Source organism: Oryctolagus cuniculus, chromosome 2, assembly GCF_964237555.1.
Source record: "Oryctolagus cuniculus chromosome 2, mOryCun1.1, whole genome shotgun sequence".
NCBI classification, from domain to species: domain Eukaryota; kingdom Metazoa; phylum Chordata; class Mammalia; order Lagomorpha; family Leporidae; genus Oryctolagus; species Oryctolagus cuniculus.
Window position 1 is genome coordinate 28,450,739 of NC_091433.1, and position 27,467 is coordinate 28,478,205.

The 27,467-nt window shown below is 38.3% G+C and overlaps 1 long non-coding RNA gene across 1 annotated transcript in view; it reads right to left on the bottom strand.

Moving 5' to 3' along the window:
- Positions 1 to 5,457: 5,457 nt before the first annotated feature.
- LOC103352404 (uncharacterized) overlaps positions 5,458 to 27,467 on the bottom strand; it is a 136,518-nt gene continuing 114,508 nt past the window's right edge. Inside the window, exon 5 of the long non-coding RNA XR_011386853.1 lies at positions 5,458 to 5,757. This is a non-coding gene — a long non-coding RNA (uncharacterized lncRNA). The remainder of the gene's footprint in view (positions 5,758 to 27,467) is intronic.

The window sequence follows — 27,467 nt, forward strand, 5'->3', positions numbered from 1 at the left end:
ACTTGGGATCCTGCACCCATGTGGAGACCCAGAAGAAGCTCCTGGCTCCTGGCTTCAGATGGGACAAGTTCTGGATAATGCTGCCATTTGGAGAATGAACCAGTGGAGGAAGACCATTCTGTCTGTCTTTCCTTCTCTCTGTCAGTAACTCTATCTCTCAAATAAATAAATAAATATAAATCTTTTTCTAAAAAAGAATAAAAGAAAACTCACTGTGGTTTTGATTTCCATTTCTCTTATGTTAGTGATATTGAACATTTTTTCATCTGTCTGTTGGGCATTTGAATTTCCTCTTTTGAAAAATGCCTGTTCAAGTCCTTACCCAATTCTTACTTGGATAGTTTGTTTTGTTGTTGTTGAGATTCTTGAGCTCTTTATGAATTCTGAAAGTTAGTCTGAAAATTAGTCCATTGTCAGTTTCATAGCTTGCACATATCTTCTCACATTTGGTTGTTTGCCTCTTCACTTTGCTGAGTGTTTTCTAGTGCAGAAGTTCCTCAGCTTTATGTGATTCCATTTGTTGATTTTGGCTTTTGATTTACTCTGCCTCTGGGGTCTTTTCTAGGAACTCTTTGCTTATGCCCATGTATTACAGGGTTTCCTCAATGTTCTCTAATAATTTGAATTTATCAGGTTGTAGATTTAGGTTCTTGATCAATTTTGACTGGTTATCTGTGAAATGTGTAAGGTACAGGTCTTGTTTCATATTTCAGCTCACAGGGATCCAAATTTCCAAACACCATTTGTTGAAGATGGTGTCCTAGCTCCAGGATTAATTTTAGCCACTTTGTCAAAGACAATTGATTATAAATGTGTGGATTGGTTTCTGAAGTTTCTATTCTGTTTCATTGGTCTAATGTTTATTTTTGGCAGTATCAGGCTGTTTGATTATAACTACCCTATAACATATTGTGAAATTTGGTATTGTGATATCTTCAACTTTGTTTTTGTTGTGTAAGATTGCTTTAGTTATTTGGAGTCTCTTTTGTTTCCATATGAGTTTTAGTATCATCTTTTCTAGCTCTGAGAAGAATGTCAATGGTATTTTTATTGGGATTACATTGACTCCTGTAAATTGCTTTTGGTTGTATGTGCATGTTGATTTCTATATGAACCACAGTGCAAATTGTTGGTGAGTTGAAACTCCATTTCAGCAGTGGTGAGTTGCATTTATCTGATGGCTAGTGATCCTGAGCATTTTTTCATGTGTCTCTTGGATATTTGGATTTCTAGTTTTGAAATGTCTATTTAAGTCCATTGCCCATTTATTAATTGAGCTGCTTGTTTTTGTCTTTCTTGAATTTCTTGATCTCTTTTATATTCTGGTTATTAATCTGTTATTAGTTGCATAGTATGCAAATAATTTCTCCCATTTTTATCAGTTATCTCTTTACACTTTTGAGTGTTTCATTTGCAGTGCAGAAGCTTCTTAATTTGATGAAATCCCATTTGTCAATTTTTGGTTTTGATTGCCCATGCCTCTGGGGTTTTTCCCAAGAACTCTCTGTCCTTGCCAATGTCTTGCAGGGTTTTCCCAATGTTGTTTTGTAGTATAAAATTACTTTAACTATTCGAGGGTCTCCTGTTTTTCCATATGAATTATAGCATTTTTTCTACATCTGATAAAAATGTCCTTGTTTTTGATCGGTATTGCATTGAATCTGTAAATTGATTTCAGCAGTATTGGGCATTTTGATGATATTCATTCCTCCAATCCATGAACATAGAAGATTTTCCCATTGTTTTGTGTCTTCTTCTATTTCTTTCTTTTATATTTTGTGATTCTCATTGTAGAGATCTTTGACATCCTTGGTTCAATTTATTCAATGATATTTGATTTCTGTAGATATTATGAATGGGATTGATATTAGAAGTTCTTTCTCTACTATGGCATTATCTGTGTACACAAAGACTATTGATTTTTCTGTGTTGATTTTATGTCCTGCCACTTTGCCAAACTCTTCTATGAGTTCCTGCAGTCTCTTAGTTGAATCTTTTGGATCCTTTTATATGGAATCATGTAATCTGCAAATAGGGATAGTAGTATGACTTCCTCCTTCTCAGTTTCTATCCCATTGATTTCTTTCTCTTGCCTAATGGTTCTGACTAAAATTTCCAGGACTATATTGAATAGCAATGGTAACAGTGGGCATCCTTGTCTGATTCTAGATCTCAATGGGAATTCTTCCAAATTTTCCAATTCAGTAGGACATTATCTGTGGGTCTGTCATAAATTGCCTTGATTTTGTGGAGTAATATTCCTTCTATACCCAATTTTCTCAGAGTTTTCATCATGAAGGGGAGTTTTATTTTATCAAATACTTTCTCGGCATCTATTGAGATAATCATATGGTTTTTGTTCAGCAGTTTATTAATGTGATGTATCACATTGATTGATTTGCAAATGTTGAACCATCCCTGCATACCAGGGATAAATCCTACTTGGTCTGGGTAGATTATATTTTTGATGTGTTGTTGGATTAAATTGGCTAGAATTTTTTCATCTATGGATTTTTGCCTCTATGTTCATCAGGGAAATTGGTCTGCGATTCTCTTTCTCTGTTGCATCTTTCATAATAATGACTATTGCTCTGTGTTTCTGTATGTAGCACATCCTTAAGCATCTTTTGTAAGGCTATATGAGTGGTGATAAATTCTTTCAGTGCCTCTTTTTCATGGAAGGTCTTTATTTCATCTTCATTCATAAATGAGAGTTTTGTAAGATACCACATTTCTGGGTCAACAGTTTTTTTAACTTAAGACTTGGACTATGTCTCTCCATTGTCTCCTACCCTGCAGGGTTTCTGATGAGAAATCAGCTGTGAGTCTAATTAGAGATCATTTGAAAGTAATCTGGTGTTTCTCTTGTGCACATTTTAGAAACATGATTTTTTTTGTTGAAAGTTTGACTACAATCTGTCATGGTGAAAATTCTTTCTGATCATGTCTGTAAGAAGTTATATGTGCCTTATGTACTTTGACACTCCTTTCTTTCTCCAAAATGGGGAAGTTTTCTGTAGTTATTTCACTGCATAAGCCTTGTAATTCATTGTCTCCTTCCAGAATTTCAGGAACTCTTGAGATTAATATGTTGGATCATTTGATGGTTTCCCATATATCTCCAATAATGTCTTTAATTTTTCTAATTTCTTATCTTTTTTTTCTTCTGATCAGACTGAAAATTCCCAAAGATTTGTCTTCCAGCTTATATATTCTTTCTTCTACTTCACCAAATCTGTTGTTAAGACTTTCCACCAAATTTTTATTTGATGTATTGAATTCTTTATTTCTAATATTTCCTTTTGATTTCTCTTAAAATAACAAGTTCATAGGAGAATTTTTCACTCATGTCATTTATGAATTTCTTTAATTTTTGAATTTGCTTCTCATTGCTTCAGAGTTCCTATGATTAATCTTTTGAATTTCATTTCAGATTTTTCATCAGTCTCTTCATCTTTACATTTTAATATTGAAGAGTTGTTGTGATCCTTCGGAGGGGTCATTTTGTCTTCCTTATTCTTGTTTATTGAATTTCTGCATTTATTGTTAGGCATTTGTGGAGATATTAATTGGTTTTTTCCTCTGATGGCTTTATCTTTGAACTATTACTATGTGCCTTAGTGGAGTGTCTGCTCTCTCAGTGAATACTCAGAGGTGTGTTCTGGGTGTGGCCAGAGAACTCTGTTGATTGCTCTAAGGTAGGACAAATATCCACGGTGAAACCCAAGTTGGACACAGTAGAGCTCCTCTTTGTAGCAGAAAGGCAAATATAATCACTTGTGTTGGAATAATCACAACCTCAGCTTTTTTCTTCTGTGATGATCAATGCCCAGATGTTAGCCCACAATTGGTGCAAAACTCATCCATACTGCCATATGAACCTCACAAAGGATCTGTGCAATTCTTATTGTGAGTATATATCCTATTGTAATGATCTATGCCACCAAATTAGAGCTTGACTGTGTTGAGGTGTTCACATTGATTGCTTCAGAGACCCAGCTATATCCTGCACCCTCTCCTGCATTCACAGAGTTCCCAAAGTCACAATATGCAAGGTTGTCACAGTCATGTGGTGCAGAGGATCCTCTCTGCCCTGCTAGCCTGTCCAAAGAGAGGTAGAGATGTTCCCAGAGTGAACATCCTGTGACTGCTCCACCAAGGTGATTTGAGCCATGGAGCCTGTGATATGTTGAGAATCCGGTGGCATCTCACAATCCTGTGAGATGTGGGTGCCTAGCCTTCTGTCTGTAGCCCTCAATACAAAGTTAACCAACATTGTTTGATCCATCCTCCATCTTGTAATATTATTGCCTGTTCTTACTCACACACACACACATATTTATACACAACATATATATATATATATATATATATATATACATATATATATTAGATCCTCATGAACAGGCTTAAAGTAAGTGAGGAACACAGATTTTCCCCTCTAGTAGAATTATTGGATAAGAATAATTGGATAAGATGCTTGTATAAGAGCTCTGGCCACAGCCCCATTCATTTCACAATTTTTCCTTCTCCTTGCTAGTTGCTGGGCAGTGACAAGAGCTTCTGCTACTGGTACTAATGTTAGAATGGCTCCTTCTCTCTGGTTGCTAGGTGTGTGCACCCAAGCTGCTGCCTCTGCTACCGCTGCCAAGATAGGACCTTCTCCCAGCCAGTTGCTGGGTGTGAGAGCAAGAGCTTCTGCACATGGCTGTTTATGCCCTTAAATGGCACCTGTCTTCTCTCAGCCAGTTGCAAGCCACCCTTGTTGTGGGGGGGATGGGGAGAGAGAAATATGTCCCTCCTTTTTTTTTACTGTGTTAGAAGCTCTCCTTCTGGCTGTCACCAGTAGCACAGGCCGCTGACATATGAACTCTACTCACTCTGCAAAGCTGATGCTTTCTTTGGCTCTCCTCTTCTGAGTTCATGTGTTTTGCGGATACTATTGCTACATGTCCTTACCTTGCACACCGATGCATAACATTCGTCTTCCTTTTGTATGATTTTCACTATGTTTTTTTCTCTAACTCCCCCCGTGACTGTACTTCCTTCACTTTATTTATTTATTTATTTTCACTGTTTACCCCTACCTAGAGCAGTATACCCTTCCCTATTCTGCCATCTTAGAATCTTCCTCAATATTTTATAAAAAAATAGTATTATTCCTTGATTTCATTTAGGTCTACACATAAGCATTAACTTTCCTGAAGGGAAATTTTTGTCTAGCTTAAAAAAATGTTCTCCACTTCCCATTATATAGGCTTAATTATCATCTACCAGTATCTCCAAAATATTTCCATGTAAGAATAGATTTGGCTTATCTAATGCTGTATACCCACTGCTTAGATTAGTACCTTTCATAAAGTAGGCTGTTAATATTTGTTAACTAAATCCATTAGTAAATATCACATAGCACAAAAATAGTACATGTGTAGATCTGTTTAATATTTATCTTTATTAATCTGTTGATCCATCTGTCATCTATATCCCATTTGAAAAACAGTAGGCCCAATAATTTAGTTTTATTAGAAAAGTTGTGCTTGTTTGGAGGGCAGAGGCATAATGAGGCTGATTCTAACTTTGCACTCCAGATGTATCCATGCAGTATATTTCATTTTGGATTGTTATCTAAATCATGTATCTTTAGGATGGCATTCTGATTCAGTTCATTGTCATTCACATAACTAAATTCTTTCTTGCTTTTATATAACAAATTGCATCCATTATATGCTGAAAGGAGACTGTTCTTCTCAAAGTTGACTGTAATTAAAGAAAAAAACACCAAAAAAGTTAAAGAGAAGAAAAGCTGACATATATACATGTCTATGTATTTATAATATATGTATATAGATATGTGTGTGTGCATTTGCAATTTCCTGTTCTGCAAGCCAATCATGTAGAGTGCCTATCAATAAATAAAATAGGAAGAAAATTCTGCTTTTATTATCTTCATGGAATAACAAATGCATAGGAAAATAGAGAGAAAAGGCAAAGAACTCACAACTCACAGGAAAGAATGTTTATGCAGTTAACAGATATTCATGTGTTCTAATGTTTTTTTTTAATATTTGTTTTATTTATTTGAAAGTCAGAGTTATAGAGAGAGGGAGGAAGAGAAAGAGAGAGAGAGGCAGGGAGGGAAAGAGAGAGAGAGAGAGAGAAAGAGAGAGAGAGAGAGAGAGAGAGAGAGAGAGAATGCATTACAATGGCCAGGACTCGGTCAGGCTTATGCCAGGATCCAGGAGTTTCATTTTGTTCTCCCACATGGGTGCAGGGGCCCAAGGACTTGGTTCTTCCTCTGTTACTTTCCCAGGAGCATTAGCAGGGAACTGTATCTGAAGTAGAGCAGCCATTACTGGAATCTGCATACTTATGAGATGCCAGTAGTGCAGGCTGTGGCTTAAGCTCGTAGGCCACAACAGTAGCCAGGATCCTAAAGATATTTATAGACATGACTTTGTCACTTGATCCAGCATAATTCAAGAAAATAAGTTTCCTAAGAATCAAAGTTTAATTGAGGTGGCTGGCATGTGGCATAGCAGGTATAATCACCATCTGTAATGACAGCATCCTATTTGGGTGATATTTTTGTGCTTGCTGATCCAATTCTGATCTAGCTCTCTGCTAATGTCCTGGAAAAAGCAGCTAAAGATGGTCCAAGTATTTGGGCCTCTTACACATACACAGTCCTGGCCTTTGCACACATCTGGGGAGTGAGCCAGCAGATGGAAGATTTTTCTCTCTGAATCTGACTTTCAAAAAATATAAATCTTTAATATGTAAATAAATAATAAATATTTTTCAAAATCTTTGTTATGCTATATTTGGCAACTCTCATACATTTATTTGCTCAACTTAAATCAATTCTTAAAATAAGTAAAAAACTGTTTTCAGTCAGCCTGTACTAAGTATCTAATATTGTCTCTGAGTAAAAATACCTTAGAATACAATGGTGAAGATTCTGAAAAATGTGGGTGGTATTTTTTAATGGATTAAAGTAAGCATCTCCTAAAAGATAACAGCAATATCAATAAATACTAAATACTCTATATTCAAACATAGAGAACTTGTCACATTAAAATAGCCCTCAATACAAAGTTAACCAACAGTGTTTGATCCATCCTCCATCTTGTAATATTATTATTGCCTGTTCTTACACACACACACACACACACACACACATATTTATACACCACACACACACACATATATATATATACATATATATATTTTCCTATGTATACATTTGAATTTCAGTGCTAATTTTAGTAATTCATCACTTCACATTAAAAATATTGTCCATAGGGGCCAGCGCTGTGGTGTAGCAGGTAAAGCTGCCGCCTGTAGTGCCGGCATCCCATATGGGCACCGGTTTAAGTCCTGGCTGCTCCACTTCTAATCAATCTCTCTGCTATGACCTGGGAAAGCAGTAGAGGATAGCCAAAATCCTTGGGTCTCTGCACCCTTAGGCCCAGAAGAAGATCCTGGCTCTTGGCTTCCGATTGGCACAGCTCCAGCAGTTGCAGCCATCTGGGGAGTAAACCAGTGGATGGAAGACTTTTCTCTCTCTCTCTCTCTCTCTCTCTCTCTCTGCCTCTCCTTCTCTCTGTGTGTAACTCTAACTTTCATGTAAATAAAATATAAATCTTTAAAAAAATAAAATGTATTGTCCATAACATTCCTTGAGTTGAGAGTAAATTAAATCTCAGCTCCTGTTATATATCCGCATAAGATTAAACTATCCTGTAATGTCCATATTTTGTATGTAATTTTAGCAAAACCTACACAAACTCCATATCAACTTTTTTCTTATAACATTTTAGAATATACATATTCATCAATAAAAGATAATGAGAAGGAAAATAGGAATAACACTATTGATCAACGATTAAAGATGGTGTATTTCAAATTTCTTTAGCACATTTAAACAATGAAAGACCAGTAGAAAATTTTGAGATGTGCAAAGGCATTATTGAAGGCAAGAAAAAGAGACTAGATGAAGCTTATACTTTATTAAACACAAATCTGTTTCCTAAAACTATTAGGATATCCAACATAAGGTTAACTCATTTATGAAAGCTTCTGCAAATTGACACATCCTGAGAAATATCTTCCATACTCCCAACATTCCTTTTTCCCCATTTTAGAGAGGTTTTCATTCAGTTTTGTTATTTGTTAAGGACTACTTTCAGATCCATTCTTTCTATTTTTCCTTTTTAGTTTGATTTGGCAAATACTGATTTAAAGAACCCTCACATGTTCTTAGCACATACTCTTCATTAAAGAACTCACTTAGAAAATGCCTACAAGCCAAAATCCAACTTTAGGAGCCAGTGCTATGGTGCAGTAGGTTAAGCCTCTGTCTGCAGTACCAGCATCTCATATGAGTGCAGGTTCACATACTGACTGCTTCACTTCTGATTCTGCTCCCTGCTAGCAAGCCTGAGAAAGCAGCAGAATATGGTCCAAGTCCATGGGCTCCTGCACCCTCATAGGAGAACCAGAAGAAGTCCCTAGCTCCTGGCTTTGGACTGGCACAGTCACAGCCATTATGGCCATCTGGGGAGTGAACCAGCAGATGGAAAATTTCTATTTCTCTATCTTTCCTTCTTTCTTTGTAAATATGACTTTTAAATAAATAAATAAATCTTTAAAAATTATCCAACTTGATAATTTGTTTTTAAGGTTGGGGCTATCTATACCAAGCTAAAAAAAAGCTATCAAACATTTTATATAATACTGTTACAGTCGAATTAGAGTTGAATTGCTCTTGCCACCCCAAAAACGCTCCAAGAGACCTTCTCTCATGTAATTAACAAAGGGTAAAGTTTATTGATGTTCCGACATGTCGGGGCCCCCGTCCCAGTACAGGCGAGCGGCCTCGAATAGTCTTGGGTTGGGGTTTTTATACACATTGAAACAAAGAAAATCAATCATTGCATAGAGCAGACAGTGGTATAGAGTAAACAATTGATACAAGTTAAGTGATTTTACAACCAGTTGATTTATGAATACAGGGAGTGATACCTAGGAATGCAGCCGAATGGCGATAAGGGACACATGGTGGAGTCAGGGGTCCAGGAGGCAGAGATATATGGTGACTTCTTCTATCTCACTTAGGTGAAACTGAGGTTACGCTCACATTGGGGTAATTTACTGACTAATGGCTATGCAGAGCAAATCTAACAAGGTCAGGAAAGTTCACCAGAGGAGGTTGGGGGGAAGCGGCTTTTAACTTTTTAACCCTTCAATACTATATCATGTTAAAATATTGTTAGTACAGAATTCAACTTATCCTACTAAATTTGAATTTTTAAGTAATTGTTAAGTGTCACTTTTTAAAAGTTGTATTTATGTATTTTAAAGGCAGACTGATAGAGGGAGAGAGAAAGAGGTGGAGAGAGAGAGAGAGGGACAAAGAGAGAGATTTTCCATCCACCGTTTCACTTCCCAAATGGCCACACTAGCTGTTGTTAGCCCAGGCTGAAGAAAAGAAAATGGAACTCCGTATCTGGTTCTCCTACATGGGTAGATGGGGCCCAAGTACTTGGACTATCCTCCTTATCCTTCAGGACATCAGAAAGGAGCTGGTTGGAAACTGAACAGTCAAGATTTGAACCAGTGCTTCTGAATGGAATGCTGGGATTGCAGGTGGCAGCCTAATTCACTGTATTACAAATTGTGCCCTAAATGTAATTATCATTCAAGACTTTACAAAAAGCAGCTCCAGCTCCATATTCAACCCTTCTTTAACATAACAATTATTCAGTAAGCTAAAAATACACATTGAAAATAAACATTGCATTAAAGATTTCTATCTAAAATAAATGCATACATTTTCAACTCATGACAAATCTTTTCAGATTAAATAGTAAAGGGGTGGGTCTGGCACTGTGGCATAGTGGGTAAAGCCACCACCTGCAGTACTGGCATCACAAATGGGTGTGAGTTCGAGTCCCGGCTGCTCTTCCTCTGATCCAGATCTCTGTTACAGCCTGGGAAAGCAGTAGAAGATGGCACAAGTCCTTGGGCCTCTGCACCCATGTGGGAGACCTGGAAGAATATCCTGGCTCCTGACTTCTTTTCCGGCCCTAGTGGCCATTATGGGGATGAACCAGATGATGGAAGACCTTTCTCTCTCTGACTCTCCTTCTTTCTCTCTCTGTGTAACTCTTTCAAATAATAAATATTAAAAAAAATAGTAAAGGGGCAGTAGATGTGTGTCTTCCACAGATTTTTCTTGCATCTACAAAAGAAGCTTCTTGGTGATCATGAAAAATCCTTATGAAAACTCACCTTCTGATTTAAAGCTACAGCAATCTTGGTTTATTTCTGACAAGAAGATGTGTTCTCATGTGATAAATGTATTTGAGGTATTGTTGCTTTTATGGAAAGTGTAGACATCTTACCATGACACTCTAAGGCAGTATTTCTTACCTTTTCATATTTATTTTTGGTTCTAAAGATCTTCTAAATTCTGTCAGTCACAGACAAAAAATCTTTCCAGTTTTAATCAACAAAATTCTCAGTGCAATATTTGAAAGTACATACTATGTGGTTTTGATATGTTGCCTATGAAAAAAATATATTCCCTGGTTTGGTTTTATATGCCTTTTTAGATGAACATTTGTGTTCTATCAAAACAGCTATGACATGTACTTGAAGACTATAAATGCTGCAAATGACAGCTTTTAATCAGTATGATAAATGGCAAAGGTCTGTGAATGGTTTCAAATAATTTCCAAAAATGAAAACTAATTTTCCACTCCCACTGCTAGGGAATTTGTCAACTACAGTTTGATAGAGCCAAAACATCTGCTCTTTGAGGCTGTGTAAACTATCTCAGTAAAATGATGCATTGTTTTGTTTTCAGATATACATTTATCTCATTCCTAATTTAGTATATTTATGAAGCACTAAAAGAAGTTCCTGATTGAAAATTTTGTGCTGTTAAAGACAGAAGTTTTGTTCATTGAAGTTTTAGATTCAGTTTTACTCTCATTCTTTTCACTACCTCTTTCTTACACATTTATTCTCTTTCCTAGTTCCTTTGCATTTTAGGTTAAATAAGCTAATACATGTAAAGAAGCAAGGGACCAGAATTTCCATGTTGATCTCCCATGTGGTTGGCAGCAGTCAAAAAACTAGTGCCATCTTCTGCTTACTTCTTGGAATATTCTATATATTTCCAGTAAGCGGGATTGGAAGTAGAACAGACAGGCCACTCCCCCCAGAACACGCGAGGTGGGGACTGTAGGGCAGGAAAAGTCCGACATGGGGGACCAGTATCAGCAGAGGCAGCAGGAGCAGAAGCAAGGGATGTCTGACATGGGTGTGTGCTCCCAATCTGCCGGTAATTTCAGGTGTAGAGCAAGACACCCGGTGAGTGCAGGAGAAGGCGCAGCACTCCCCCAAGTCTGGGCTGTAATCAGGTAATCAGTGAATGAACCACCACTGTCCTGGGGACTGGGAGACACATGCAGGTCCCTTCTGTTGGATTTTATGCCTCTGTTTAACTCCATTGACATTTGTTTTATAAACTCTATGCCTTAGCATTAGATGCATATAAATTTATATAATTTTCATAATTATCTTGTGATCACTTGATCATTACATAGTGACCTTGGATCTTTAACTTTTCACTTTTCTGTTTTGTTTTAAAGTCAATTTTCCATGAAATAGGTATAGTGACTCCTGATTTTTTTATTCCCATTTGCATGAAATAGATTTTCCCATTCTTTCACTTTTAGCCTATGTATATATTTATTGGTGAAGTGTGCTTTTTGTAGACAGTATATGGTTGGGTCCTGTTTTCTATGCATTCAGTGGAATGCATCTTTTAATTGGAGGATTTAGTCTAATTAAAAGTTATTATTGATAAGTAATGACTTGGTCCTGCCATTTTACATAAAGACTCCTAATACTTATTTCGAATCTCTGTTGTTGTTTTGTTAGTAAGTTTCTTATCTTTGCATTCCTCTATGATCCTGATCTCCTTCACAGTTTCTGTATATAGTATATCCTTAAGTATCATTTGTTTTTTTTTTTTTTTTTTTTAATCTTTTATTTAATGAATATAAATTTCCAAAGTACGACTCATGTGTTACAATGGCTTCCCCCCCATACCGTCCCTCCCACCCACAACCCTCCCCTTTCCCACTCCCTCTCCCCTTCCATTCACATCAAGATTCATTTTCGATTATCTTAATATACAGAAGATCAGCTTAGTATACCTTAAGTAAGTATTTCAACAGTTTGCTCCCACACAGAAACATAAAGTGAAAAATAATAGATGATTTTTTTTAAATGATGATGAAATCAGATCAGACCTATTGTCATGTTTAATCCCAGTGAGAGTCAAGTTGGGAATTGATAATTTCTTTTTTTTTTTTTTTTTTTAACAGAAGATCAGTTTAGTGTACATTAAGTAAAGATTTCAGTCGTTTGCACCCCCATAGAAACACAAAGTGAAATATACTGTTTGAGTACTCGTTATAGCATTAAGCCTCAGTGTACAGCACATTAAGGACAGAGATCCTACATGAGGAGTAAGTGCACAGTGACTCCTGTTGTTGACTTTACCAATTGACACTCCTGTTTATGGCATCAGTAATCTCCCTATGCACCAGTTATGAGTTTCCAAGGCTATGGAAGCCCCTTGAGTTCTCCGACTCTTATCTTGTTTAGACACGGTCATAGTCAAAGTGGAGGTTCTCTCCTCCCTTCAGAGAAAGGCACCTCCCTCTTTGAAGACCTGTTCTTTCCACTGGGATCTCACTCACAGAGATCTTTTTGCCAGAGTGTCTTGGCTTTCCATGCCTGAAATACTCTCATGGGCTTTTCAGCCAGATCCGAGTGCCTTTAGGGTTGATTCTGAGGCCACAGTGCTATTTAGGACATCCGCCATTCTATGAGTCTGCTGAGTATCTCACTTCCCATGTTGGATCACTCTCCCCTTTATTTATTCTATCGGTTGGTGTTAGCAGGTACTAGACTTGTTTATGTGCTCCCTTTGACTCTTAGTCCTTTCATTATGATCAATTGTGAACTGAAATTGATCACTTGCAGTAGTGAGATGGCATTGGCACATGCCACCTTGATGGGATTGAATTGGAATCCCCTGGTATGTTTCCAACTCTACCAATTGGGGCAAGTCAGCCCGAGCATGTCCCAAATTATACATCTCTTCCCTCTCTTATTCCCACTCTTATGTTTAACAGGGATCACATTTCAGTTAATTTTCAACACTTAAGAATAACTGTGTGATAATTACAGAATTAAACCAGTCATATTAAGTAGAACAGACAAAAAAAAAATACTATGAGGGATAATGTATTAAGTTGTCCATTAGCAGTCAGGGCTATGCTGATCAAGTCACCATTTCTCATAGTGTCCATTTCACTTCAGGAGGTTTCCTTTTTGGTGTTCAGTCAGTTGTCACCGATCAGGGAGAACATATGGTATTTGTCCCTTTGGGACTGGCTTACTTCACTCAGCATGATGTGTTCCAGATTCCTCCATTTTGTTGCAAATGACTGGATTTCGTTGTTTCTTACTGCGGTATAGTATTCTAAAGAATACATATCCCATAATTTCTTTATCCAGTCTACCGTTGATGGGCATTTAGGTTGGTTCCAGGTCTTGGCTATTGTGAATTGTGCTGCAATAAACATTAGGGTGCAGACCGCTTTTTTGTTTATCAATTTAAACTCCTTTGGGTAAATTCCAAGGAGTGGGATGGCTGGGTCGAACGGTAGGGTTATATTCAGGTTTCTGAGGAATCTCCAGACTGATTTCCATAGTGGCTTGACCAGTTTGCATTCCCACCAACAGTGGGTTAGTGTCCCTTTTTCCCCACATCCTCGCCAGCATCTGTTGTTGGTAGATTTCTGAATGTGAGCCATTCTAACCGGGGTGAGGTGAAACCTCATTGTGGTTTTGATTTGCATTTCCCTGATTGCTAATGACCTTGAACATTTTTTCATGTGCCTGTTGGCCATTTGGATTTCCTCTTTTGAAAAATGTCTATTGAAGTCCTTGGCCCATCTCTTAAGTGGGTTGTTGGTTTTGTTTTTGTGGAGTTTCTTGATCTCTTTGTAGATTCTGGTTATTAACCCTTTATCTGTTGCATAGTTTGCAAATATTTTTTCCCATTCTGTCGGTTGTCTCTTCACTCTCCTGACTGTTTCTTTTGCAGCACAGAAACTTCTCAATTTGATGCAATCCCAATAGTTGATTTTGGCTTTGACTGTCTGTGCCTCCCGGGTCTTTTCCAGAAATTCTTTGCCTGTGCCAATATCTTGAAGGGTTTCTCCAATGTTCTCTAATAACTTAATGGTGTCAGGTCGTAGATTTAGGTCTTTAATCCACGTTGAGTGGATTTTTGTGTAAGGTGTAAGGTAGGGGTCTTGCTTCATGCTTCTGCACGTGGAAATCCAGTTTTCCCAGCACCATTTATTGAATAGACTGTCCTTGCTCCAGGAATTAGTTTTAGATCCTTAATCAAATATAAGTTGGCTGTAGATGTTTGGGTTGATTTCTGGTGTTTCAATTCTGTTCCATTGGTCTATCCATCTGTTTCTGTACCAGTACCATGCTGTTTTGATTACAAGTGCCCTGTAGTATGTCCTGAAGTCTGGTATTGTGATGCCTCCGGCTTTGTTTTTGTTGTACAAGATTGCTTTAGCTATTCGAGGTCTCTTGTGCCTCCATATGAATTTCAGCATCATTTTTTCTAGATCTGCGAAGAATGTCTTTGGTATCTTGATTGGGATTGCATTGAATCTATAAATTGCTTTTGGGAGAATGGACATTTTGATGATGTTGATTCTTCCAATCCATGAGCATGGAAGATTTTTCCATTTTTTGGTATCCTCTTCTATTTCTTTCTTTAAGGTTTTGTAATTTTCATCGTAGAGATCTTTAACGTCCTTGGTTAAGTTTATTCCAAGGTATTTGATTGTTTTTGTAGCTATTGTGAATGGGATTGATCTTAGCAGCTCTTTCTCAGTCATGGCATTGCTTGTGTATACAAAGGCTGTTGATTTTTGTGCATTGATTTTATATCCTGCCACTTTGCCAAACTCCTCTATGAGTTCCAATAGTCTCTTAGTAGAGTTTTTTGGATCCTCTAAGTACAGAATCATATCGTCTGCAAAGAGGGATAGTTTGACTTCTTCCTTCTTGATTTGTATTCCTTTGATTTCTTTTTCTTGTCTGATGGCTCTGGCTAAAACTTCCAGAACTATGTTAAATAGCAGTGGTGAGAGTGGGCATCCCTGCCTGGTGCCAGATTTCAGTGGAAATGCTTCCAACTTTTCCCCATTCAATAGGATGCTGGCTGTGGGTTTTTTATAAATTGCTTTGATTATATTGAGGAATGTTCCTTCTATACCCAATTTGCTTAGAGTTTTCATCATGAAAGGGTGTTGAATTTTATCAAATGCTTTCTCTGCATCAATTGAGATAATCATATGGTTTTTCTTCTGCAGTCTGTTAATGTGGTGAATCACATTGATTGATTTGCGAATGTTGAACCATCCCTGCATACCAGGGATGAATCCCACTTGGTCTGGGTGGATGACTTTCCTGATGTGTTGTTGTATTCTATTGGCCAGAATTTTATTGAGGATTTTTGCGTCTATGTTCATCAGGGATATTGGTCTGTAATTCTCTTTCAGTGCTGCATCTTTCTCTGGCTTAGGGATTAAGGTGATGCTGGCTTCATAGAAAGAATTTGGGAGGATTCCCTCTTTTTCGATTGTTCTGAATAGTTTGAGAAGAAATGGGATTAGTTCTTCTTTAAATGTCTGGTAGAATTCAGCAGTGAATCCATCTGGTCCTGGGCTTTTCTTTGTTGGGAGGGCCTTTATTACTGTTTCAATTTCTGTTTCAGTTATGGGTCTATTTAGGTTTTCGATGTCTTCATGGTTCAATTTTGGTAGATTGCATGTGTCCAGGAATCTATCCATTTCTGATAGGTTTTCCTGTTTGCTGGCATACAGGTCCTTGTAGTAATTTCTGATGATTCTTTTTATTTCTGTGGTGTCTGTTGTTACATTTCCTTCTTCATCTCTGATTTTATTGATTTGGGTCTTTTCTTTTTTTAGTTAGTTGGGCCAATGGGGTGTCAATTTTGTTTATTTTTTCAAAAAACCAGCTTCTCGCTTGGCTGATTTTTTGTAATGTTTTTTTGGATTCAATCCTGTTAATTTCTTCTCTGGTTTTAATTATTTCTCTTCTCCTACTAGATTTGGGTTTGGTTTGCTGCAGTTTTTCTAGGTCCTTGAGGTGCGCTGAAAGCTCATTTATTTGGTACCTTTCCAATTTCTTGGTATAGGCACCTATTGCTATAAATTTGCCTCTCAATACTGCTTTTGCTGTATCCCATAAGTTTTGATATGTTGTGTTGTTGTCTTCATTTACTTCCAGAAAGTTTTTGATTTCTCTTTTGATTTCTTGAATGACCCAGTGTTCATTCAGGAGCATGTTGTTCAGTCTCCATGTGTTTGCATACTTTCTGGGGTTTCCTGAGTCGCTAATTTCCAGCTTCATCCCGCTGTGGTCTGAGAAGCTGCATGGTATGATTCTAATTCTTTTAAATTTGCTGAGACTTGCTTTATGGCCTAGTATGTGGTCAATCCTAGAGAAGGTTCCATGCGCTGCTGAGAAGAATGTGAAGTCTGTAGATGTAGGGTTGAAAGTTCTGTAGATATCTGTTAGATCCATTTGGGCAATAGTGTCAATTAAATCTGCTGTTTCCTTGTTGATCTTCTGTCCGGATGATCTGTCTATTTCTGAGAGTGGAGTATTGAAGTCCCCCAGTACTATTGTATTGGAATCTAAATCTCCCTTTAAGTCCCTTAACATATCTTTTAAATAGACCGGTGCCCTGTAATTAGGTGCATATACATTTATAATAGTTACATCTTCCTGTTGAATTGAACCCTTAATCATTATATAGTGTCCCTCTTTGTCTCTCTTAACAGTTTTTGTATTAAAGTTTATTTTGTCTGATATTAATATGGCTACACCTGCTTTTTTTTGGTTTCTGTTGGCATGGAATATCTTTTTCCAACCTTTCACTTTCAGTCTGCATGCCTCTTTGTTAGAGAGATGTGTTTCTTGTAGGCAACAAATAGTTGGGTTGTGTTCTGTGAGCCAGTCAGCTAAACGGTGTCTTTTAACTGAAGAATTCAGACCATTAATGTTCAATGTGACTATTGATACGTAGTGACTTTGCCCTGCCATTTTCCCGGAAATATTTTCTAGTATATGCTTTGAGCTTCCCATGCTCTTTTACTGGTAGGTGTTCTTTCTTTCCCTTCTTTCATATTGATGGCCGTGTTTCTGTGTTTCTGAGTGTAGCACATCTTTAAGTATCTTTTGCAGGGCCGGACGAGTGGCCACAAAGTCTTTCAATTTCTGTTTGCTATGAAAGGTCTTTATTTCACCTTCATTCACAAATGAGAGCTTGGCAGGATATAATATTCTGGGCTGGCAATTTTTCTCTCTTAGCACCTGTGCTATGTCTCGCCATTCCCTCCTAGCTTGTAGGGTTTCTGATGAGAAGTCAGCTGTGAGTCTGATTGGAGATCCTCTGAGAGTAATCTGACGTTTCTCTCTTGCACATTTTAGGATCTTTTCTTTATGTTTCACTGTGGTAAGTTTAATTACCACGTGTCGTGGTGAGGATCTCTTTTGGTCATGTTTATTGGGGGTTCTATGAGCTTCCTGTACTAGGATATCTCTGTCCTTCTCCAAACCTGGAAAGTTCTCTGCTAGTATCTCACTAAAAAGGCCTTCCAATCCTTTCTCTCTCTCCATGCCTTCAGGAACTCCTAGAACCCGAATGTTGGTTTTTTTAATAGTATCCTGTAGATTCCCAACAATATTTTTTAGGTTTCTAATTTCCTCTTCTTTTCTTTGGTTTGACTGTATGTTTTCCTGTGCTCTATCTTCTAAGTCCGATATTCTCTCTTCTGCTTCACCCATTCTGTTTTTAAGGCTTTCTAATGTGTTTGTCATTTGATCTATTGAGCTCTTCATTTCATTTTGATTTCTCTTCACTATAACACTTTCCTGTTCTACTAGTTTCTGAGTTTCATTTTGACTCTTCCTTAAAATTTCGTTTTCACGAGAGAGATTTTCAATCTTGTCCATTAAGGATTTCTGTAGTTCAAGGATTTGCTTTTGAAAACTTCTAAATGTTCTTATCATAAATTTTTTGAAATCCGTATCTTGCATTTCTTCTATCTCATCATCTTCATACTCTTGGCTTGGGGTGTTTTGCTTATTTGGAGGCATCATAGTGTCATCGTTGATCTTGCTCCCTCTATTTCTGTGTTTGTTACTCAGCATAGTTAATTCTTCTTGCGTCACTGTGCGTTTTTTTTTTCTTTTTTTTTTTTTTATACTGTGTTCGTGTTAAGTGGACGGCCTGCTGTTGGAGGAGCCTTGGAGGCTTGAGATGGGTGCGGCCTGAGAGCTCTGCCTGGTTCTTCGGAAGTTCACTTCATGTCATACTTCTATTCTCAGAGTGGTAAGTGAGAAGAGAGCTAAAGTCTTCTTAAATGAACAATGAAGAAAACCATTAAATATTTCTCCCTTGTTTTAGTGAGATGAGTGTAGATCACTCCACAACAGCTCCATTAGTCTGGGACTGTATCTTAGAAATTTCATGTATTCTAATCCTTCCAAGAAGGTATCTCAGGGCAAAGTATAGATAGCAATCTCTTCAAGAGGCTCAAGAGTACCATTCACAAGATGCTTGCCGCTGCCCGCAGTCCGGCCCTCTCTCGCTGCGTCCGTCCGTCTGTTCCGCGAGCCTCGGATGGAGCACGCGGGTTGCCCCGAGGCCGGAACCCGCTCTCAGCGAGGGGATAAGAAGGACTCGAGTCAGGAGCTGAGGCAGCTGCGGTCGCTCCCGCCGCTGCCGCCTCCCCGGGGCCGAAGGTGTCGGTGAGGCCGTGTCCTCGGGATTGCGGAGCCCGGAGCGCAGCGCTCGCCTCTGGCGCGGAGGCTGAGCGCCGGGACGCGGCGGGCTGAGGCGGCGGGGCTGGGCTGGTCCCTTAAGTATCATTTGTAAGGTTTGTTTTGTGGTAATGAATTTTTTCAACTTTTGCTTTTCTTGGATGGTTTTTATTTCATATTCATTTATGAATTTGAGTTTCACTGGGCTATTTTTCTCTAAGAACTTGTACTATATTGCTCCCTTTTATCTGGCTTGTATGGTTTTTGTTAAATCTGTTGTCAAACTGATGGGAGTTCTTTTAAAAGAACCTGGCATTTTGGGGCCAGTGCTGTGGCATTGTGAATAAAGCTGCCGCCTGCAGTGCCGGCATCCCATATGGGTGCCGGTTCATATCCCGGCTGCTCCACTTTCAATATAGCTCTCTGCTATGCTCTGGGACAGCAGTAGAAGATGGCCCAAGTCCTTAGGCCCCTGAACCATGTGGGAGACCCAAAAGAAGCTCCAGTCTCTTGGCTTCAGATGGCGCAGCTCTGCTTGCTGCGGCCAATTGGAGAGTGAACCAGCGGATGGAAGACCTCGCTCTCTCTTTCTCTCTGACTTTCAAGTAAATAACTAAATCTAAAAAAAAAAAAAAAAAAAAAAAAAAGGCCTAGCCCTTTTCAGTTATTAATTAGGAATGCCCAAGACTTCCTTATTGTATCATCTGATGGTGTCTTAGAAATCCAGAACCCTATTTTTGTTCTTTCTAAATAATAATAATTCACCTTCTCTGATGTGAGATATTTAAAATTCCCTCTTTTCTACATCAAGTTTTTATTCTAATTGGTTGTTAAGGCTTTCCACTGTATTTTTATTTGACTTACTGTGTCATTAATTTCTAATATTTCTGATTTTTAATGTCTCTATTTCTTTACTTATTTTTTCATTCATGTCATGTACTAATATTCTAATTTCATTTATCTGTGTTATTTTGTATACCTGGATAATACAGTCATTGTTTGAATTCTTTTTCTGGCATTCTGTCAATTTTCATTTCTTCACAGTCTGATATTAATGCATTATGATGTTTCTTTGAGGAATCATGTTGCCTTGCTTACTCTTATGTCTTGTGTTTCTACATTGATTCTTGTACATCTAAGGGAATCAGTTGTTTCTATCAATTTTAGTGTATATTTTTTTCTGATTGAAGCCTTTTCCTAGAAATGTGCTGCTGAATATTGGTTTGGTAGATTGATTTAGCTGTAGTTCCAGTTAAATTTTGTAGTGGAGTCTCCCTATGTCTTTCCTTGCTATAGTTGATGGTAGCAGTAGCAGGGATCTGGGCTGCTCCTGTGACTCAGTGTGGTCACTGAGATCTCTACTGTGTGGATCCCCAGCTATCTCTCAAGGGAAAGGCTGGTCTGAAGAACTCCTCAGGTGTTAGGAGCAGGCATTGCTAGTGCTGTAGTGATGTCTGACAAGCGGACTGCCATCCAGAATACAAGTCAGGTGCTAGATTTACATGATCAGTACTGGCTCCAGGAGCTAGATCACCCTAGAGGCTCCCAGCAAATGCCCAGATCCAAAGCTCCCAGGGTTGTGCTAATATGGGGCAGAGGAGAGGTTTTCCATCAATGTTGTGTGACAGGATGATGGGATCTGTGATAGTGAATTGGCTGTGGAACAGCATGACAAGCTGTCTTGGGCTACTGTCTATGCGCTGCTTGCTGGACTGAGTTGGATTCAGAAAACTCAGGTTTGAACAAATGGGTGACCAGAGCACCTGTTGGCTTCCAAGGTAGAGGCAGGTATCCTCAGTTCCATGTTGGGCCTGGATAGAGCACAGAAACTATGCCTCACATCTCTGCAAAAAGTAGCTAAATGGTGCATTAGCCATGGCACAGAGAGTCCAGTTCTAAGTCCCAGTGAGTAAAGTATTGTTGTCCTAAGTAGGGAACATGATTTATAAGCTAATTATTCAAGGGTGTACCTTGGGTTGGGGCAGAGAGCCTGGCCCACTTTTTATTCAAGGGGAAGGAGTCTAGAATGCCATCTGAGATGGGCATGGCTCAGGACCTTTGGGTACTGTTTGTTGAGGGGGCCTGCAGCTGGAGCCAACTGCTGTGGCATTTAGTCACTCAGCCCTTTCCTGGGCCTGAGGGAGTAGGTTGATTCGCTGTTCAGAATGAGTCCACTGTCCCAGAAAACTTTACTCACCTAGACATGGCAGCCATACAGAGCACCAATGTATTTGCTATTACACATTGTGACCCTCCTCTGATACCTGTCTTAGTGCATAGGAAGTTCTGAGACTCTGTAGGTAGACTGGATTGGACCATTGGAACCCCAACTGAGTCCATTTATGCATAGGATCCAGAAGCAACCTTTAGTGTTTCAAGTGATTGGGGGAAACGAAGTAGGTGGGAGGAGTGACCTGAGATTCTGAGGGGGTAGGCTACCCCCTAATTCCATAGTCTTAGGGGCTGAGTATCCTAGTTGTTCTGCTCCCACTGTCCACACAGAGACTCTTATGTGGAATGCAAGCATCTAAACTGGTTTGTTAACTGCTTCCTTTCTCATTAATTTTAATTTTAGGATATTGATTTGTATTAGTTTATCTTTGAATGTGTTTGCCAACTGTAAAAAGGCACATATATTTTGATTTATGATTAAATTTTTCATTAATTGAAGACATTTGATGAAGTTTCTTAAGGAAAAATCTGTATTAATATTGAGCAAAAGTTAGCAACATATTAGTTGACTTGTATTCATTAGATTGCTGATCTAATGAATATTCCATGAGAGAAGCAATTTTTGTTTGCTGTGGTATCCCCAGTACCTAGAAAAGTGTTGGAAATGAATGCACTCAGTACAAAGATACATTGAATTAATAGTTCATACATTCACTAGTGAAGATTTATTTCACTGTTGAATCATTATCTGTTTTAGTGTATATTTCTTCTATTAATTATCAAGATTAACATTCAATTCACTAGATTATAGTTTCTTTCAATACAAAAATGTTATCTTCATTACTATTGATTCCTTAATATGCAAATGGAATAAAATAGGTGTTTAATATGCATATTGTGGAATAATAAATCTACAACTATCATTATAAAGCTTTTTGTGTAGATTTTTCTTATGAGTCTCCATGTCATACGCCACAACTTGTTTAATTATTCCAATATCTATTCACAGATCTTCTTCTGCTTTTTAATTGGGGTGTTTTCTCAAGATTACTACCTAGCCTCTTCCTAATCTATACAGTTTTGTATAATGCTTTCCATTTTTAAAAATACATTCAATTGACAGATGGTGAGAGTGAGACAGAGAGACAAAGAGATAGAGCTCCCACCCACCAATTCCCACAGCAGGAGGAGATCTGACATGCTGGTGCAGGGAGGTGGGAACTCAAACCAGGTCTCTAGGTGGGTGTCAGGGACCCAATTACTTGAGCCATCACTGCTGCCACTTGGGGACTGCATGAGCTAGAGGCTAGAATTAGTAAGGAATCTGGACCTTAAATCCAGACACTACCATATGGAAAGTAGGCATCCAAACTGCTGAGTTAATTCCTTCTTTCTCATTAATTTTAATTCTATGACGATTTGTGTTAGGTTATCTTTGAATGTGTTGGCCAACTTTTTAAAAGGCATACATTTTGATTTATGATTAAGTTTTTCATGAGTTGCAGGCATTTAATGAAGTTTCTTTAATTTAATACAAGTTAGCAACATATTAGTTGACAAGTATCTTATTTGAACTTATAGAATCTAATTCATAGAAATTGTAATTATACAACATTTATTATAATAGTGACTATAATATAAATAGAACATATGATATGTCACAATTTATGTGTATGTTATCATTTGTTATTTTTATGCCAATATACCTAGTCTAAAATTATTTCAAATTGAAAACAATGATAATATCACCATCATTTAAAGAACTTAAATTTTCATATTGGAACATGCTAAGTAGTCTATATTCTCTGTAAATTTCTGAATTTGAAACTCTTATTTCCTCATTCTTGATTCTCTGAAGCTAGTCTTTTTTTTTTTTTTTTGACAGGCAGAGTGGACAGTGAGAGAGAGAGGCAGAGAGAAAGGTCTTCATTTCCCGTTGGTTCACCCCCCAATGGCCGCCGTGGCCGGCACGCTGTGGCGGGTGCACCGCGCTGATCCAATGGCAAGAGCCAGGTACTTATCCTGGTCTCCCATGGGGTGCAGGGCCCAAGTAATTGGGCCATCCTCCACTGCACTCCCTGGCCACAGCAGAGAGCTGGCCTGGAAGAGGGGCAACCGGGACAGAATCCAGCACCCCAACCGGGACTAGAACCTGGTGTGCCAGCGTCGCAAGGCGGAGGAATTAGCCTAGTGAGCCGCGGTGCCGGCCAAGCTAGTCTTATTATCAAAAAATAATATTGCTCTATTGTGAAATAACTTGTTCATTTATTTTACTATTACTTTCATCTTTTTTTACCTATATTAATTTTATATATATTGGCATTTTCAATGAAATTTTGTTTTCCCAAAGCACATAATATGTCTAGAAGTTACAATGCCTTTGTTCCCAAGGTAACCTATGAATGTAGCATAGAGTAACTGAGGTTAAAACGTTTATTTAATATCACATAATGTATTAAGTAGAATCAAATGCAAAACTAGTCCATCTTCTCTTGACCTTTGCACCAAACTGCCTCTCTATAAAATTTTAGCTTTTATTACAAATTTTTTTTATTTTTTATTTATTTATTTTTAACAGGCAGAGTGGACAGTGAGAGAGAGAGAGAGACAGAGAGAAAGATCTTCCATTGCCATTGGTAGATTTCTGAAATATGGACCGAAAAATCGATCTACTAGGTTACCAATCCGAACACAGAGACATGTGGCTGCTCTCTGGGTTAAATGAGAAATTCCATTCTCAGAAGGCTAATTATTACAAATTAGGAGCATTAAGTAGTGTGAAAGTACCAGGGAAGAAAAAAAATACATTGATACTAATAAAGTCTCATGGGCTCTGTTGGGAAGCATTTTATATTGGCACTAATGAAACAATCAGCAGCTACTATGCTTTGGATACGTAGAAATTAGTTTTCAACACGTTGAAATTCAGTCAAATAAGAGTGAAAAGAGTTTTAGACTACAACAGTTGAATGAAGGTATGACTCTTGAAAAAGTACCAAAACTTTAGAGAAATTATTATATTTTTTTCTTTTTTTTAACTTTTATTTAATGAATATAAATTTCCAAAGTACAGCTTATGGATTACAATGGCTTCCCCCCCATAACGTCCCTCCCACCCGCAACCCTCCCCTTTCCCACTCCCTCTTCCCTTCCATTCACATCAAGATTCATTTTCATTTCTCATTATATACAGAAGATCAGTTTAGCATACATTAAGTCAAGATTTCAACAGTTTGCTCCCACATAGAAACATAAAGTGAAAAATACAGTTTGAGTACTAGTTATAGCATTAAATCTCAATGTACAGCACACTAAGGACAAACATCCTACATGAGGAGTAAGTGCACAGTGATTCCTGTTGTTGACTTAACAAATTGACACTCTTGTTTATGGCATCAGTAATCACCCAAGGCTCTTGTCATGAGCTGCCAAGGCTATGGAAGCCCCCTGAGTTCACTGACTCTGATAATTTTTAGATACGGCAATGGTCAAAGTGGAAGTTCTCTCCTTCATTCAGAGAAAGGTACCTCCTTCTTTGATGACCCGTTCTTTCCACTGGGATCTCACTCACAGAGATCTTTCATTTAGTTTTTTTTTTTTTTTTCCCCCCCAGAGTGTCTTGGCTTTCCATGCCTGAAATACTCTCATGGGCTTTTCAGCCCGATCTGCATGCCTTTAGGGCTGATTCTGAGGCCAGAGTGCTGTTTAGGACATCTGCCATTCTATGGGTCTGCTGTGTATCTCACTTCCCATGTTGGATCGTTCTCTCCCTTTTTTTATTCTATCAGCTAGTATTTGCAGATACTATTCTTGTTTATGTGATCCTTTTGGTTCTTAGTCCTATCATTATGATCAATTGTGAAAAGAAATTGATCACTGGGACTAGTGAGATGGCATTGGTACATGCCACCTTGATGGGATTGAATTGGAATCCCCTGCTATGTTTCTAACTCTACCGTTTGAGGTAAGTCAGCTTGAGCATGTCCCGAATTGCACATCTCTTCCCTCTCTTATTCCCACTCTTACATTTAACAGTGATCACTTTTCAGTTAAGTTTCAGCACTTAAGAAGAATTGTGTATTGATTACAGTATTCAACCAAAAGTATTAAGTAAAACAAACAAACAAAAAATACTAAGAGGGATAACATATCAAGTTGCTCATCAACAGTCAGGGTGAGGGCTGATCAAGTCACCGTTTCTCCTAGTGTTCATTTCACTTTCACAGGTTTCCTTTTTGGTGCTCAGTTAGTTGTCACCTATCAAGGAGAACAAGTGGTATTTGTCCCTTTGGGATTGGCTTATTTCACTCAGCATAATGTTTTCCAAATTCCTAACAGGGATCACTTTTCAGTTAAAATTTAAACACCTAAGAATAATTGTGTGTTAATTACAGAGTTCGGTTAAGGAACAAAACCCATCTATTTGCTGCTTACAAGAAACACATCTTTCCAACAAAGTTCCATACAGACTGAAAGTGAAAGGCTGGAAAAAGATATACCATGCCAACAGAAATGAAAAAAGAGTGGGTGTAGCCATCTTAATATCGGACAACATAAACTTTACCACAAAAACTGTTAAGAGAGACAAAGAGGGACACTATATAATGATTAAGGGATCAATTCAACAGGAAGATATAACAATTACCAATGTATATGCACCTAACTACAGGGCACCGGTTTATCTAAAAGATTTATTAACGGACTTAAAGGGAGACTTAGACCCCAATACAATAGTACTGGGGGACTTCAATACTCCACTCTCAGAAATAGATCAACAGGATACAGTAGATTTAAACGACACTATAGCCCAAATGGATCTAACAGATATATACAGAACTTTCAATCAACAGCTAAAGATTTTACATTCTTCTCAGCAGTACATGGAACCTTCTCTAGGATTGACCACATACTAGGCCATAAAGCAAGTCTGAGCAAATTCAAAAGAATTAGAATCATACCATGCAGCTTCTCAGACCATAAAGGAATGAAGTTGGAAATTAGCAACTCAGGAATCCCTAGAGCATATGCAAAAACATGGAGATTGAACAACATGCTCCTGAATGAACAATGGGTCATAGAAGAAATTAAATGAGAAATCAAAAATTTTCTTGAAGTAAATGAGGATAACAGCACAACATACCAAAACTTATGGGATGCAGCAAAAGCAGTGTTAAGAGGAAAGTTTATATCAATAGGTGCCTACATCAAGAAATTGGAAAGGCACCAAATAGATGAGCTTTCAATTCACCTCAAGGATTTAGAAAACCTACAGCAACCAGACCGAAATCTAGTAGGAGAAGAGAAATAATTAAAATCAGAGAAGAAATCAACAGGATTGAATCCAAAAAAAATTACAAAAAATCAGCCAAACGAGGAGCTGGTTTTTTTGAAAAAATAAACAAAATTGACACTCCATTGGCCCAACTAACTAAAAAAAAAAAAAGAAGAGAAAAGACCCAAATTGTGGGGAGCAACTCGGACTAGACTGTTACTGGAATTAAGACTTATTCTATGCATCTGCTCTCCCACAATATGGCGCTGGGAGAGGAGGAAACAGCTTCTACTCAGCTGCCTCCAGTTCAACCAATAAACAGCAGGACCTGCTCCTGATTGGAGGAGAGCAGTGTACTCGGCGTGTGGGTAGCAGAGTTGGATTGGTGGAAGAGGACTATAAAGGAGGAGAGAGACAACATGCACCAGGGGAACATCTATGAGGAACACCTGAGCAGCCCCCGAGAGCCGGCCGGTGGTGTGCCACTCCCCCGCGGAAGTGGAGAAAGTGGCAGGGGGAACCGCCCTTCCACGGAGGTGGAAGGGATGGTAGCCAACCCGGGAAGAACCAGCAGCAAACCCGGGGAGGGCCGAGCAGACGAAAGAACAGCGCAGGGTCCTGTGTCGTTCCTCCATGAAGACGGGGAGCGACATAATGGTGCCATGACTCGGATATGAAGCCTAGGCAGGGTCTTGTGTCGTTCCTCCACGAAGAGGGGGAGCCACACCAAATCAATAAAATCAGAGATGAAAAAGGAAACGTTAACAACAGACACCACAGAAATAAAAAGAATCATCAGAAATTACTACAAGGACTTGTATGCCAGCAAACAGGGAAACCTATCAGAAATGGATAGATTCCTGGACACATGCAACCTACCTAAATTGAACCAGGAAGACATCGAAAACCTAAACAGACCCATAACTGAGACAGAAATTGAAACAGTAATAAAGGCCCTCGCAACAAAGAAAAGCCCAGGACCAGATGGATTCACTGATGAATTCTACCAGACATTTAAGGAAGAACTGACTCCAATTCTTCTCAAACTATTCAG